Source organism: Schistocerca americana, chromosome 3 (genome assembly GCF_021461395.2).
Source record: "Schistocerca americana isolate TAMUIC-IGC-003095 chromosome 3, iqSchAmer2.1, whole genome shotgun sequence".
NCBI classification, from domain to species: domain Eukaryota; kingdom Metazoa; phylum Arthropoda; class Insecta; order Orthoptera; family Acrididae; genus Schistocerca; species Schistocerca americana.
In genome coordinates this window covers 963,234,166-963,251,283 of record NC_060121.1, presented here as the reverse complement: position 1 = coordinate 963,251,283, position 17,118 = coordinate 963,234,166, and positions in this window count along the sequence as shown.

Genomic DNA, 17,118 nt, shown 5'->3' with positions numbered 1-17,118 from the left:
CGTCCTCAGTCAAGTCCTCCCCTTCATAGAGGCTTTCAGTGTTCTCTTCTACCTATCCACACTCTCCTCTATTTTTAACAGTGGCATTACCATCGCATTCTTAATGTTACCATCCTTGCTTTTGATTGGACCGAAGGTTGTTTTGACTTTTCACAGTGACTTTTCACTGACACAGTCCTTCCGACGATCATTTTTATATAATGTATTAACTACTGTATTCTTATGGCTCTATACTGAATTAGAATATTCCTGACATATGTCATTACATTACATATATTCTTGAGCCACTCTATGGCTGAGTCAGAGAGTCTGCGTATGTCCTTCACTTCACCCTCGTAGCCATGCTCTTCACACTCGGTTAAATGGTCCAATGACTGGATTTCACTGCACTCTCATTCAGAACTGCCTGAAAGGCCCCATTTGTTCACCAGTTGTTCATTTTAGCTATGTGTGCGCTTTTTATCTAGACTGGCGAACAGTATTCAGCCACGCTGTAGTCTAGGGCTAGTGCTGGAGTTCTCATTGTGCTCGCTACACAGCTCCATGTCGTTCCAGTCAATTTCCACAGGACAGCATTCGAGTATTTAGACTTATTCTCGTGCTAGATGCGTTGGCGACTCATCGAGAGCACTAATTTTCTATCTCTATTGTTAAGGTGAATCATGATGCTGGTCTTTTTGTTACAGTTTGAATTGAGATGTCACTTGGAGAAGTAGGTGTTCAGTTCTTCCAGGTCTGCATTCAATATTTTGTCGATAGTCTTAACGTTCTTAGTTTGAGTGCAGTGGCGTCCGCGTACCCATATTTACGTGATTTTATGTCTGGCATGTAAGTAATTGGGAGGCCATTATTCAGAACCATGCTCTCGCTAGTCATACCACGAAGAGAGTCCTTGATCTTGAACCGGCTGCGATGGACGAGCGGTTCTAAGCGCTTCAGTCCGGAACCGCGCGACTGCTACGGTCGCAGGTTCGAATCCTGCCTCGGGCATGGATGTGTGTGATGTCCTTAGGTTATTGATTGGCGACTCCATGGAGTATCCTGTGCACCACGACCAGATAATGGGTATACTTGGAAGGAGAGACAGCATTGGTCGTATTTTTTTGTTTTATTAACCGCAAAATCGATTTTCGGTCACTTAGTGACTATCTTCAGTGCTGTAATATATAATTTAAATTGGTAGGCACTGGTATCAACAAGCTTACAGCGATCACATAAACTCTTTTTTTTTGTTTTATTAACCGCAAAATCGATTTTCGGTCACTGAGTGACCATCTTCAGTGCTGTAATATATAATTTCACATGTGATCGCTGTAAGCTTGTTGACACCAGTGCCTACCAATTTAAATTATATATTACAGCACTGAAGATGGTCACTAAGTGACCGAAAATCAATTTTGCGGTTAATAAAACAAAAAAATACGACCAATGCTGTCTCTCCTTCCAAGTATGTCCTTAGGTTAGTTAGGTTTAAGTATTTCTAAGTTCTAGAGGACTGATGACCTTAGATGTTAAGTTCCATTGTGCTTACAGCCATTTGAACCTTGATCTTCCTGTGCGTTAACATCTTTTTGAGCCAACTGTAAGTCTGTTTGTGTTTGATAGTTCTAGTTAGCTTGAGCAGTAGGCCTTCCATGCCTACTTTAAGATGATATAAGATCTATGACAGCTAGGCCGTTTCTTATCTTGTCTTGGAAGCCTTTTTCAGTATATGTTGTGAGGGAGAGCACCTGATCGCAACAGTTTTTATCTGCTCGAAAATCCGCTTGGTATGTAGGAGTATGGGGTTATTCTAGTCAGTGATATTCTCTCCAATAGTTTATAGGAGGTACATAGCAGAGATACCGATCTCAAATTCTTTGCGTTATCTCTAGTCTGCAAAGTAAATCGAACGGACACACTAACGCTTCCCAGTGCATACTATGGCAGACAGGTGCAGTAGTATGACACCCCAGTGTGGCATCTAAATATCTGTAGGCGTGACGGCATTGATAGCTTAAGTCGGATAAACAACATGGTCTGAGTCTCTTGCGGGAAGTGGACTCGCTGCGAATGGACAGTGAACGCTAATAGTTTATTACAAGTTGACAATTCGAATCGAACGGGAAGCGTGTACGAATGGTCGAGTTGCCGGGACGGTAGCATAGCGTGTTCGCTGGGTGAAGTATTCAACGATGAACTTGAAGAGATATAATTTGGCGGCCTCCCAGACACATCTCGAGAACAAAGACGAATAAAACGAAAAAAAAAAAACACAGTTAAGACGACCGCTCACGTTGAGAGAGAGATCCGGGTTCGAGTCCCTAGCCGGCACAAATTTTCAACGTTCACCATCAAATTATTTCAATGCCCGGCTGGCGTCGATCTTTCCTTCGAATTTGTGATTAATAGTCTTCTATCGATAAAAGCCTCCCTTCCCAATCATTAAACACTGCTTTCAGCTCTTGCCTAAGTCGAAACAAGGCCCCAGGAGTAGACAACATTCCATTAGAACTACTGACAGCCTCGCCAGAGCCAGTCCTGACAAAACTCTACCATCTGGTGAGCAAAATGTATGAGACAGGCGAAATACCGTCAGACTTCAAGAAGAATATAATAATTCCAATCCCAACGAAAGCACGTGTTGACAGATGTGAAAATTACCGAACTATCAGTTTAATAAGTCATGGCTGCAAAATACTAACGCGAATACTTTACAGACGATTGGAATAACTGGTAGAATCCGACCTCGGGGAAGATCAGTTTGGATTCCGTAGAAATATTGGAACACGTGAGGCAATATTGACCCTACGACTTATCTTAGAAAATAGGTTAAGGAAAGGCAAACCTACGTTTCTAGCGTTTGTAGACTTAGAGAAAGCTTTTGACAATCTTTACTAGAATACTCTATTCCAAACTCTGAAGGTGGCAGGGGTAAAATATAGGGAACGAAAGGCTATTTACAATTTGTACAGAAACCAGATGGCAGTTATAAGAATCGAGGGGCATGAAAGGGAAGTAGTGGTTGGGAAGGGAGTGAGACAGGGTTGTAGCCTCTCCCCGATGTTATTCGATATGTATATTGAGCAAGCAGTAAAGGAAACAAAAGAAAATTTCGGAGTAAGTGTTAAAATCCATGCAGGAGAAATAAAAACTTTGATGTTCGTCGATGACATTGTAATTCTTTCAGAGACAGGAAAGTACTTGGAAGAGCAGTTGAACGGAATGGACAGTGTCTTGAAAGGAGGATATAAGATGAACATCAACAAAAGCAAAACGACGATAATGGAATGTAGTCGAATTAAGTCGGGTGATGCTGAGTGAATTAGATTAGGAAATGAGACACTTAGAGTAGTAAAGGAGTTTTGCTATTTGCGAAGCAAAATAACTCACAATGGTCGAAGTAGAGAGGACATAAAATGTAAACTGGCAATGGCAAGGAAAGCGTTTCTGAAGAAGAGAAATTTGTTAACATCGAGTATAGATTTAAGCGTCAGGAAGTCGTTTCTGAAAGTATTTGTATGGAGTGTAGCCATGTATGGAAGTGAAACATGGACGATAAATAGTTTGGACAAGAAGAGAATAGAAGCTTTCGTAATGTGGTGCTACAGAAGAATGCTCAAGATTAGCTGGGTAGATCACATAACTAATGAGGAGGTATTGAATAGAATCGGGGAGAAGAGGAGCTTGTGGCACAACGTGACTAGAAGAAGGGATCGGTTGGTAGGACTTGTTCTGAGGCATCAAGGGATCATGAATTTAGTGTTGGATGGCAGCGTGGAGGGTAAAAATCGTAGAGGGAGACCAAGAGATGAATACACTGAGCAGATTCAGAAGGATGTGGGTTGCAGTACGTACTGGGAGATGAAGCAGCTTGCACAGGATAGAGTAGCATGGAGAGCTGCATCAAACCAGTCTCAGGACTGAAGACCACAACAACAACATCATCATCAGTTCTTGCAAGTCGTCATCGGAACAGGGAAAGTATCCGAAAGATACAGAAAACAGAACAACAGAACCGTTACATTTTTCGAGTGAGCATTGTCATCAGTTAGAATTAAACAGTGGTATGCGGGAACTGAAGAGAAGGCGGATTAGTATTAAAATTTTCGTCGACGACGAAGTCGTTAGAAACAAAGCACAAGCTAGTGTTAGGGAAGGATGTAGACGCAAATCCGCAGTGCCCTTTTCAAACCTCAGGATTCTCTTTAGCGTAAACACAGAACATCTAAATCTGGAAGGCCGGAAGGGGATTTGAAGCGCAGTCCTCCCAAATTCCTGTCGAGCGTGAAACATGTCGGTAAGCGGTGTCTGGATCAACTGGACTGCAATCTGTTACTTTCGATGTGGGTGAGTGCTTTGTCACGGTTGTTCGGTTGAAGGAGAGCAAACCGATGCACAACAGCCGATAAGTTTAAGGTCCACGGACATATAGCGGCTAATTTGCTCACCACGCCATCTCGCAATCAACAAGACCCCCACCAAGTGTGCCGATATTGCGTCAGTGTTTGTGAATGTGATGTATCTGCGCTCTCCTGATTCGATAAAAGCGTCACACGTCCGTCTTACAAGCGAGATTGTGTCCCTGACAGAAATAGCTGCATCTTATCGCTCCATTCATCGATAATGATAGCAGCGTACCCAACAGGAGCGTGTGAAAATATTACCTGTGTGTGGAAACCAAAGTGAGGTATCTCAGAGGTAAGACCTCGGACAGTGGTGAAAATCCCTGTCGAACCACACAAATTTAGGTTTTTCCGTGGTTTCCGTGAGTCACTTACGGCAAATGCAGGGATGGCTCCTTTGGGAAAGAATGCGCCATTTTCCCTTCCCCATCCTTCGCCAATCCAAGCTCGTTCTCCGTCATTAATGTCTAATGTGTGTAACTGCATCTACCACGTCGCTAAACATGGGGCAAAATACCTTCATAGAGAGTGTATTAGCAGATAGACTACTGAGAGTTTGACTAAAAGAATCCTGTTTTTATACTGGACGGCAAATTTTTTACAGAAACGAAAGTAACATAAGGTGCGCCCCAAGCAAGCGTAATACGACGTGTAGTGTTCAAAACATAAATAATTTTATCACATTGGATCCGCATTACAGCAACATTGTCCTTTGACGATGCTGTTATCTGCAGGGAAACAACATCGTTGGACGATCGAAAAGAAGTGAAAAAACGTCTTGGATAAATTTTCCAACTAATGCAATGGTGGCTCTCTTTAAATGTGAAGAAATTCAGGATGATTTCTATAACAAAGAGTAGGACCTTATACTGTCAGATTTTTTTTATATGAAGGAAGGAGTATTAGAGTTCAACTTTTTGTTGACAGCGCGGTATCAGAAATGGATGACCGATTACATGATTAGTAATGAAAAACTTGAGCACGTCAGGTCGTATAAGATTTAAGAGTATAGTTGGTAATGCCACAGTAATACTAAGAAGCCGTGTGAAATGAAACGAACATTATTCGGGAAGGTGAATGGCAGAAACAGGTTAGTTGGAAATATCAGCGGAAAATGCAGCAAACATGTAAAGAAAATTACGTATCAGGTGGTTATAATTAAAGCACAGTTATTCGCGGAGGTCCAGTGTGGCATGCAAATATCGTATTAAATCGATGCTTGATACGTATGCTAATACGTTAATGCAGAACCGATTTACGGTAGTCAGAAAGAGTTCCAATCTTGGCTATCAGGTGCAACTCCGGCGCTGTACAGAATCTTGTCGACGTCTCCAATGCTCATACTCAACGAATTGTGTAAGAGCCGGTTAATAATAAAATCAACATTATGCCTCTGCACTTGTCTGACCTTTTCTGTCCACACCCTGTTCTTAATCCATTACATATGGAAACATTTCTATACGTCTTTCTTGCATTCACAACGCCAGATTTGCACCTGTTGGCAGAAATTGTAACTTTTTTTTCAGTGTATTTCGGTTCGACGTTACCGTATAAGAATATCCACCAAGTTTCCCCGCCGTGCAGTAACTACAGTCCACACTTGACCTCTATGAACAGCTGCACTTTAATTACGAGGGTTGTCTATAAAGTAAGTTAAGATCGGTCGCGAAATCGAAACCACAGTGAAAACCAGAAACGTTTTATTTGCAACAGTTAGGTATAGCTTCCACCTACTTCTCTACATAGTCGCCGATCCAACTTCGAGTTTTGCCGTAGTGATGTATCAACTTTCCAATACCCTCATCATAGAAAGCAGCCGCCGGTGCTTTCGGCCAGCTATCTGCACTGGTCTGCAGCTCGTTGTCTGTTGAAAAATTTTGTCTTCAAAGCCAGCGGTTCTTGTGAGCAGAGATGAGACTCAGGGGGAGCCAATTACGGACTGTATTGTGGGTGATCAAACACTTCTCATAGGAAACGCTGCTGGAGCGTCTTCATTGCCCCTGCAGTGTGCGGCCGAGAATTGACATGAAGAAGGAACTGCTCGACAGTTGTGTTATGCGGGCTGCTTGACACAGGCGAAACATCTAACCAGGCCCTCATACTTGGCGGGAGATGCTATTCCCTACGCATTTTTACGTGCTCACTGTTTACTCAAAACTGAAAAGAGCGACGCGACACGATCGACGGGCATACTAGAGACACTGCCCAACACATCTGTGGAGAGCTTTACCGAATTTACCCTGTGGTTTCCATTTCGTGGCCGACTGAAACTTACTTTCTGGACAACCTTTGTAATGATGCTAGCGGGACCAATTGTAGATTATTGCTCCAGTGTTTGGAGATGCGTAGGCACGACAACAGATATCATACAAATACACAGACGCGCTTATAGGATAGTAGCAGGTCAGTGTAGCCTATACGAATGTGTAATAGAAAAATGCTCGGGTAACTCAAAAGAGAATCCTTGGAAAAAAGAGGACGCAGTTCTTACGAAATTCAGTGCATAAATTTAGAGAACCCGTGCTACCATTCTCTTCTCATCAATCATCATTGTATACCTCTCGCAGGAATCTCAAGAACAAGATTAGAGCGCGTGAAGAAGCATACAGACCACGAGAGCACAGCCGGTGGCCCGCCAATGATCCCAATGATCTGATAGCTGACTGGCCCTCACTTTCCGTTCTTGTAAATTTTTGTTTGTTTGCTCATCCTTCACTCCCTCTCAAACACAAGAGGGCGGGCCCTTGTAGAGCTTAGTTCTTTTGAGCCACCCAATCTAGCTGGCATTGGGATAGTAACTTGTCTCACGCCACGTTATTTCTTAAGTCGCCCACTTGCGCAACATATCTGTATCAGCTACAAGAGGTGCACATGGGCCTACTGATACTGTTACTACTACAATAATGTCAACTACTGTGTTTGCTACTGCTAATTCTGTTACTATTGCAATAATATCAACTAATCCGACTGATTACAATAATTGTTATAATAATTTCTGCCACTTTTTATTCATTGCCTTTAAACTGGCACTCAGTGCTAAATAAAAATTTTACATGACTCTTTTAGCTTAGTAGGAAAGCATATCACCGCTTTTAAGCATGTTCTCGTTTTCGTTAGGAATGAGACACACACCCACGCACGCACGCATACACACACACATCACACACACACACACCCACACACACACACACACACACACACACACGAGACTGGAGTAATATTCTAGAACATTTATTATTTTACAAACCGGTTTTCGGTTGCTGTGCCACCATAAGGTACATCTACATCGTTGTGTTTGATCGTAGCGGACGTCACATGACACCCGTTGAAGTTCGCTGTTGATCCTTCACTCAGTTTTTTTATTACAGAGACCAGCCTGCTCTGTGACCGAACACGCTGAGCTACCATGCCGGCATGGTACAACGATAACTGTGTGGCTGTGACATTTTTGTGGAATCATAGACTTTGAACTAGGTGCATCTAAAGAGCATCTCAGTTGGTTTTCAAAAATTACAGTTGTTGACGTTTGGTCTAAGACTAAGACGAAAGGAAACGCATTATTAAATTTCAATCTAAAATTATTTATCTTAGGTCATATGCGACACTTCAAATAATGATCTACATGAGAAATTACACCAAAAAAGAAAACTAAGTTAAACAATATCTTTGGTAACATGTTCCAAGACGTTGACTGAATAAGATAATCCCGTCCTTAACAAGTGTAATATTACCACTGTTTGCAAATTCTGTCCCATTCCATTTGCGTACTGAGCGAATGAAAAATAACGGCGGTGTACAGTCTTGCTAGTACTGCAGGCCGCAAACCCCTCACTGTGACTACGTTAAGGGAAAAAGCTAAGTACATAACTAAGTAACATAAAAAATAAGGAGGACAGAGAGAGAGACTCCACGATGCAGACTCCCCTTTGTGACGACTACATCACTTTTGCAAATAACGCCGATTCTAGAACCAGTTGTACTGGCTCTGAGCACTATGGGACTTAACATCTGAGGTCATCAGTCCCCTAGAACTCAGAACTACTTAAACCTAACTAACCTAAGGACATCACACACATCCATGCCCGAGGCAGGATTCGAACCTGCGACCGTAGCGGTCGCGCGGTTCCAGACTGAAGCGCCTAGAACCGCTCGGGCACACCGGCCGGCTTTCGGTCCAGTCCAACATCCTAAAACTATTGCTTCTCGTCCTGCAATTTGCGGTTCCTTCTTGGTCCTGCTTTATGTATTCTAGCTTTAATTTTAGAGTTTTAACAGAAAGGTGATGGTGTAGGCGGGGGGGGGGGGGGGGGAGGGGGTGCCAGTGAATCGCTCATGAAGAGAAGAATAAAAATGTTCGTAAGCAAAAAATGATTACTGTATAAAATTTTCTTGTCGTTGATGCTTCACAGGAATACGAGTATAGAAAATTGTTGCTTACCTTCGTCGCAAAAAGTTCAACGCATTATTGAGTAGCCTGTGTGTACTGTGCAATACACAAACCGCTGCTGGTATGCGTTTATCTGTTTCCTTGTAAAAAGTATTCCCCGTTACTAACGATCATTTTATATAGGACAGAGGCAGGCATAGTATAACTTCTGAACCGTGATCGGATATGAACAGTGGACACTGTACATCTCCGGAAAGCTATATTGTGCTCGTATCACACAGAGCCGAATGTTTTAAGGCAGTAGTTTTCTTCGTTTTACGGTTCGATAACATAGTTTATCGTAGAGAAACCGGGAAGAAGGGTGTATGTCATGCGCTTGAAATATATTTCTTACATTGGAATATTAACAGCACCGCATTCCATAGGTCGGAAACGCAAGCGATCTAACTTTACAGCCCAGATCGTTGTAGCCTTAGGAATGCATGTGTTTATGTTCTCTCTTACCAATACCTTCGAGGTACGGATCCTAGACTCTGGAATAATACTTCAAAATTGATAGATTGGTTCATTTACGCAAAAATGTTTCGAACATCCATCTGGAGCTCCATCGCGCATAAAAATCACACGTTTCTTGATCTTCTTCACCGTCTGCTATTACATGACAACACTTTCAAATCTGTTACTATTCATCGATAAGGAGTGCTCACCTACTCGACATGGGCGCATCTCGAGAAATCTTGCGCACTTGGATGGGCGAAGACGCGGCAAGCTCTATTCATTCATGAGACGTGGAATGTAGCGGCCTACTTCTGATCGATTGCTGATTAAATCGGTAACGGTGCTGCAAGGCGGGATGGTCAGTGACAGTGTGAGGGGGTCTTTCTAATTTTACCCTAAGACTGTAAGAATGCTCTGTGACCCCCATAATCATAGGGACAGATCGTAAATTAAACACACTGCTCGGAGTGTTAGAAATATGTAAAGTGCTGTCTGATATACTTTGATGACGTGTGTGTTCGAAAATTAACAATCCATGGACATATTGCACAGTCATCAATCCACATTCGCAATGATGCTTGTAAAGTGAAGGGGTGGGGTGGTTTAGCTATGGTACTGAAATTGAGAAACATGCTGTCACATCATTGGTAGGTATTGAACTTACTGTAAAATTGGTAAAATTGTTCACACAATCAACTGTAATGCTTATTATTTCAGTACATCGGGGGCGTCTTTTCCATCCCATCCGTCCACTGGTATACCTTTGGTTACCACATAATGACTGACTGACATCGCTTGTTTGAGTTGGGGAAAGAGTTTTGGTGGATGGACTACACCTTCTGGGGATGGATAGCACCAAAACAGTGACCACGTACATGACTGCAATATGGGGAATCAGTCAAAACATCGCAGCCCCGGGAATTTTATGAGACAGCCATTCACTGCCTTGTGTCACAGTGGGGCAAGTGTCTCAACAGCCAGGGTCAATACTTCTAACATACAGGTACCAGTTTCTGTAATTATACCTCCGGCTCGTTTATTTTTGAACGCCCCTTATACAAGAACGCAAATCCGAGCATTCCATAACGCCCTCCATAAAATAGCTCCTCGGTTAACGAGGAAAAGACTAGCCCTTTCACCACAAGTGAAATCAGAAGACAATGTCGCTGTAGAGCTGAGGTATCTAAAACAGACAACAAAATCACAAACTTTTAACTTAAAAATTACATAAAAAATAAAAATTCAAAAAATAAGTAATTTCTTTCCAGTTTCAAATTTAAGTTTATTATTTTTAAGGTAAAATGAATTTGCCTTATTTTGTAATATTCATACCGTATGTACAATCCAAGGCAAAGAAAAAAGGACGCAACACGAAGGAATTATTCGAATGGGACGGGAATCTGTAGATGCGATGTACATGTACAGACAAATAATTGGTTACAATTTCAGAAAACATTAGACGTTTTATTCAAGAGAAAGAGCTTCACAAATTAATAAAGTCAATAACACGTTGGCCCGCCTCTGGCCCTTATGCAAGCAATTATTCGGCTTGTCATTGGTAGATAGAATTGTCGGATGTCCTCCTGAGGGATGTCGTGCCCTATTCTGTAGAACCGGTGGGTTAGATCGTCAAAATCCCGAGCTGGTTGGAGCGGCCTGTCCTTAATGCTCCAAACGTTCCCAACTGGAGAGAGATCCAGTTACCTTGCTGGTCAAGGTAGGGTCTGGCAAGCTCGAAACAACTAGTAGAAACTCACATTGTGTGCAGGAAGCATTATCTTGCTGAAAAGTGGGCCCAGGGTGGCTTACTATGAAGGGCAGCAAAACGGGATGTAGAATATTGTCGACGCATCGCTGTAAGGATGATGCGGATGACAACCAGAGGGGTCCTTCTTTGAAATGACTATTACTCCTGGTTCAAGAGCTGGAGTGTGACGGTGAGGTTGGTATCCCAAAGTTGGCCAGGGCGTCTCCAGCCGCGTCTTCGGCCTCGAATCTCATTGACTGGATTAGAATTGCCTTCAATGGTGAGTCCTGTTTCGAACTGAGCCCCAATGACCAGCCGCGGAAAACGGAGGGATACCAAACTTAGCGTCAGCCCCCGTATTGCCCGACATCCGGGAGTGATGGTCTGGAATGCCATTTCATTTCAGAGAACCACCCCTTTGGTTGTCATCCGCAGCGCCCTTACAACACAGCGGTACGTCGACGATATTCTACACCCCTTTTTGTCGTTCTTCATGGCAAGTCACCCTGGGTTTGTATTTCAGCAAGATAACGCTTCCTGCACACGGTGAGAGTTTCTGCTGGTTGTCTTAGTGCTTGTCAAACCCTACCTCGGACAACGAGGTAGCCAGATCTCTCCCCACTTGATAACATTTGGAGCCTTTTGGTCAGGGCCCTCCAACCGGCTTCGGATTTTGATGATCTAACCCGCCAACTGGACAGAATCTGGCACAGTATCCCTCAGGAGGTTACCCAACAACTGTCAGTCGGTGCCAAGGCGAATAATTGCCTGCATGAGTGCCAAGGGTCGACCAACTTGTTATTGATTTGCTAAATTTGTGAAGCTCTTTCTTTTTAACAAATAATCCAATTTTTCTGAAATAATTTGTTTGTCTGTATACGTACATCGCGTCTACCGATGGCGATCCCATTTGGATGACTACATCGGGGTGCGTCGTTTTCTTTTGTCTGAGAGTGTATTTTGAAATTAGAAATAAAAACTGTTCAAATTCTTTTATTGAATACCTTCATTTGGTTCATGAGGCTGTTCGTTCCCGAAAAAGGTATTTTTTGGCTGCTGGCGATGTCTCATAATGTGGAGGATGTTGCTGATATAACTGCCTCGTTTCGTGCTCCTTTACAGCCTTTAGTACGCAGTTTTGAATTTTAGATCACAGGTGCGGCTTTTCCAGCTCGTCCAAACGACTCACATATGGAACTAAACTTAAAAAGAAATCATGGTCAGCCTGCATCTCGTGGTAGTGCGGTAGCGTTCTCGCTTCCCACGCCCGGGTTCCCGGGTTCGATTCCCGGCGGGGTCAGGGATTTTCTCTGCCTCGTGATGGCTGGGTGTTGTGTGCTGTCCTTAGGTTAGTTAGGTTTAAGTAGTTCTAAGTTCTAGGGGACTTATGACCACAGTAGTTGAGTCCCATAGTGCTCAGAGCCATAGCCAAAATCATGGTCATCTCCCATATCACCTGTTTGTTTCCCCAAATTTAAAACAGCCTTTTTTCCTCCAGTACAATCATTCGCTTCCGGATATTCTCTTTTCCTTATACTTCTCTTGGAACTATGGAACCTGGAAAAGCTACCGTCATCTTCAGGCCAGGAAGGCATTGCGCCCTGTTGCTTGCTTGGTTCTACAACACTGGTCTCTGTGGTTCAAATGGCTCTGAGCACTATGGGACTTAACATTTGAGGTCATCAGTCCCCTAGAACTTAGAACTACTTAAACCTAACAAACCTAAGGACATCACACACATCCATGCCCGAGGCAGGATTCGAACCTGCGACGTAGCGGTCGCGTGGTTCCAGACTGAAGCGCCTAGAACCGCTCGGCCACATCGGCCGGCTGGTCTCTGTGATTTTGTCATCTTTCACTGAAGGAGACTTAAGGTTTGTTATGATCGTGCTCGGGAAAACAACATCCCGGGTGAGGCCGTCCACTGTGACCGGGCGGTTCTAGGCGCTTCAGTCCGGAACCGCGCTGCTGCTACAGTCGCAGGTTCGAATCCTGCTTCAGGCATGGACGTGTGTTATGTCCTTGGGTTAGTTAGGTTTAAGTAGTTCTAAGTCTAGAGGACTGATGACCTCAGATGTTAACTCTCATAGTGCTCAGAGCTATTTTTTGAGCATCCCGGGTGAACTTCATGGGAGCTGCAGATGTACACTTCCTGTGTGGGAGACTGTAGGTAGAACGAGATGTATAGTGTGTTTCCGTGATGTTACAAACTTTTAGGGGTGATTTTCAGAAACATGTTTAGAAGTACCAAACGTGTCAAAAGAAAATAGGTTTGTACGTACTGTCTGTGTGTTGCATAATGTTATCAGAGACAGGGATGGCATTAACGATGCAGGCAGTGAATGAATTGGGGCGTCTATCAGATCCCGTTCCAGATCAATAAAAATGGCTCCAAGCACTATGGGACTTAACATCTGAGGTCATCAGTCCCCTAGACTTAGAACTACTTAAACCTAACTAACCTAAGGACACCACACACATCCATGCCCAAGGCAGGATTCGAACCTGCGACCGTAGCAGCAGCGCAGTTTCGGACTCAAGCGCCTAGAATTGCTCGGCCACATCCAGATCAATGTCGAAGGCCAACCGCAGAAGCAATAGCAATAAGGAATAAATTTTATGTCCTGTTTTAATCAACAGCCATTATTCTTTGCTGATTATTGGTAACATACTTCAATGTTACAATAATGTTTTTACTAGTTATGAGTTGAACTATGTCTCATCCTATTCTGGTAGGTAGTAATAAAACAATTATTCATTAGCAAATGAAAATATTTTTGTGAAATCGGTTAATATAATAAGTTAATGTTACCTGGGAAGTTTATTGTATTTCCTAGTTCTTACCACATTTCCTTTGCCAGTGCACTATTTTTGAAATTGATATGCCTCAAACATGGTCTGGATTGAAATTCCGAGATCAATGTCTGACACTCGAGGTTTGTCTTTTTTCTCCTCTGTTATCTCTAATGCACGAGAGCTTCTAACAACTGGAACAGATTCTGAGTGGTAAACGAAAATTAATTTCTAAGGCTGCGTTGCGAGGTGTTCGGTTTTTTCCCGAGCTGTTCGGTATTTCAGATCCGTGTTCAACAGCAAAGTATGTGTGGTTTGGAATTTTTAGAATTCGATTCTCTATCAGTAATTTATTTATTGAATTGCAAAATCAAGTCAATAAATATATGGTGCTGTCTTGCCGGTCGGCGCGTGCTGCATTCGTGACCTTGGTTAATCGTTTTCCGTCTCTCTTTCTGTGCACTCGCTTGCCGCCCGTCAGCCACACCGCGAACCGGTTAATTCGTTGAATCTCAGAGTATAACGCAGTTGCTTTTTGACACTTTTGCGTGCAGTGTTTCGTATGTGTATCTAAGCTCAAAAGATGTGCAAGCGTCAAAAGTGGTCGGTCGTGAAGAAGACATTGATAAAGACAGTTAATGCTTATGCATTACGGATACTTTAGAATCGTGACTGTAAATTGAATGTAAATAAGTTATAAAGAACTGCAGCCAGTCACTTCAGTGTATATAACTTATTTATAAATATAGTTAATGCGAAGAAATCCGGATATAGAACAAAACTCTAAAAACAATTACAAAATCTACATGTAAAACATACTGGCGGAGGGTACTTCTAGCACTACTAACTGATCTCCCCTTACCAAGTTCCACTCGTGAATAGGGCTCGGGAAGAACGATTGTCGGTAAGCCTCTGTACTGGTTGTAATTTCTCGAATGTTGTCGTCGCGGTCTTTCCGCGAGATACACTACTGGCCATTAAAATTGCTACACCAAGAAGAATTGCAGATGATTAACGGGTATTCATTGGACAAATATGTTATACTAGAACTGACATGTGATTACATTTTCACGTAGTTTGGGTGCATAGATCCTGAGAAACCAGTACCCAGAACAACCACCTCTGGCCGTAATAACGGCCTTGATACACCTGGACATTGAGTCAAACAGAGCTTGGATGGCGTGTACAGGTACAGCTGCCCACGCAGCTTCAACACGATACCACAGTTCATCAAGAGTTAGTGACTGGCTTATCGTGACGAGCCAGTAGCTCGGCCACCATTGACCAGACATTTTCAATTGGGGACAAATCTAGAGAATGTGTTGACCAGGGCAGCAGTCGAACATTTTCTGTATCCAGAAAGGTCCGTACAGGACCTGCAACACGCGGTCGTGCATTATCTTGCTGAAATGTAGGGTTTCGCAGGGACCGAATCAAGGGAAGAGCCACGGGTCGTAACACATCTGAAATGTAACGTCCACTGTTCACAGTGCCATCAATGCGAACAAGAGGTGACCGAGACGTGTAACCAATGGCCCCCAATACCATGACGCCGGGTGATACGCCAGTATGGCGACGACGAATACACGGTTCCAACGTGCGTTCACCGCGATGTCGCCAAACACGGATGCGGCCGTCATGATGCTGTAAACAGAACCTGGATTCATCAGAAAAAATGACGTTTTGCCATTCGTGCACCAAAGTTTGTCGTTGAATACACCATCGCAGGCGTTGCTGTCTGGTCTCCGAGCTGATAGTCCACGCTGCTGCAAACGTCGTCGAACTGTTCGTGCAGATGGTTGTTGTCTTGATTCAGGGATCGAGACGTGCCTGCACGATCCGTTACAGCCATGCGGATAAGATGCCTGCCATCTCGACTGCTAGTGATACGAGGCTGCTGGGATCCAGCACAGCGTTCCGTATTACCCTCCTGAACCCACCGATTCCATATTCTGCTAACAGTCGTTGGATCTCGACCAACGCGAGCAGCAATGTCGCGATACGATAAACCGCAATCGCGATAGGCTACAATCCGACCTTTATCAAAGTCGGAAACGTGATGGTACGCATTTCTCCTCCTTACACGATGCATCACAACAACGTTTCACCAGGCAACGCCGATCAACTGCTGTCTCTGTATGAGAAATCGGTTGGAAACTTTCCTCGTGTCAGCATGTTGTAGGTGTCGCCACCGGCGCCAACCTTGTGTGAATGCTCTGAAAAGGTAATCATTTGCATATCACAGCATCTTCTTCCTGTCGGCTAAATTTCGCGTCTGTAGCACGTCATCTTCGTGGTGTAGCAGTTTTAATGGCCAGTAGTGTATATGTTATCCGATACCTCCTGGAATGTGTTCTCTCACAATTTCAGTAGTAGGCCTCTCCGTGATTCACAACGCCTCTCTTCTAATGAATGCAAATGGATTCGGTTGAGAATTTCGGCAACGATGGACCATCTGTCGCATCTATCAGTCCGACCTGTAAAGGATCGCTGACTGATGAACAATACTCAAGAATCGGTCGAACAAGCGCCTGATAAGCCACTTCCTTCGTGGATGAGTTACCTTTCCTTAAGAATCTCGCTAGCTCATTCTGGCATTAAGGTTTTCCTATTGTTTGTTTTAAGTAGTCATTTGACTCACGGTCGCTCCTACATATATAGATACTACATTCTCATCAATAGCGTAGTTGCACAGTAGTGACTTCTTGTTTCTATGTATGCGCAATATGTTACATTTATTTGCGTTCAGGTTCAACTACCAGAGCCTGCACCATCCACCAGTCCTCTGAAGGTCATTCTGCTGATAGAAACTGTCTTTTGGCGTGGCTACTTCGTTATAAACAACCACATCATTTGCGAACTGTCTTAAAGAGCATCCAAAGTTCTCCACTGGATCATTTATATAGATAGTAAGCAATAACGGTTCTATCACACATCCCTGGAGTACCCCCAAAATTACCTTTACATACGTCGATTTCATTCTGTTAAGAGCGATCCTTTGAGTTCTATCTGTAGGGAAGTCTTGTGTCCAGTCCCAAATCTAATCAGATACTAGATAAGCTTGTTTTTTCACTAAACAACAGTGGTGAATGCTGTAGAATTCCCTCCTGAATTCAAAGAAAGACAGCATCAACATGAGAGTCGTTATTTGCAGCGCTATGAATCTCATAGAGGAACAGAGCGAAATGAGTTTAGTTAGATATGTTTCCGGAAGCCAAGCTCCTATGTCCACACACTCGTTTTCGTGGAAAGCTTTTTTACACGCAGAAGAAACGCCTATTGTTGTTGTGGTCTTCAGTCCAGAGACT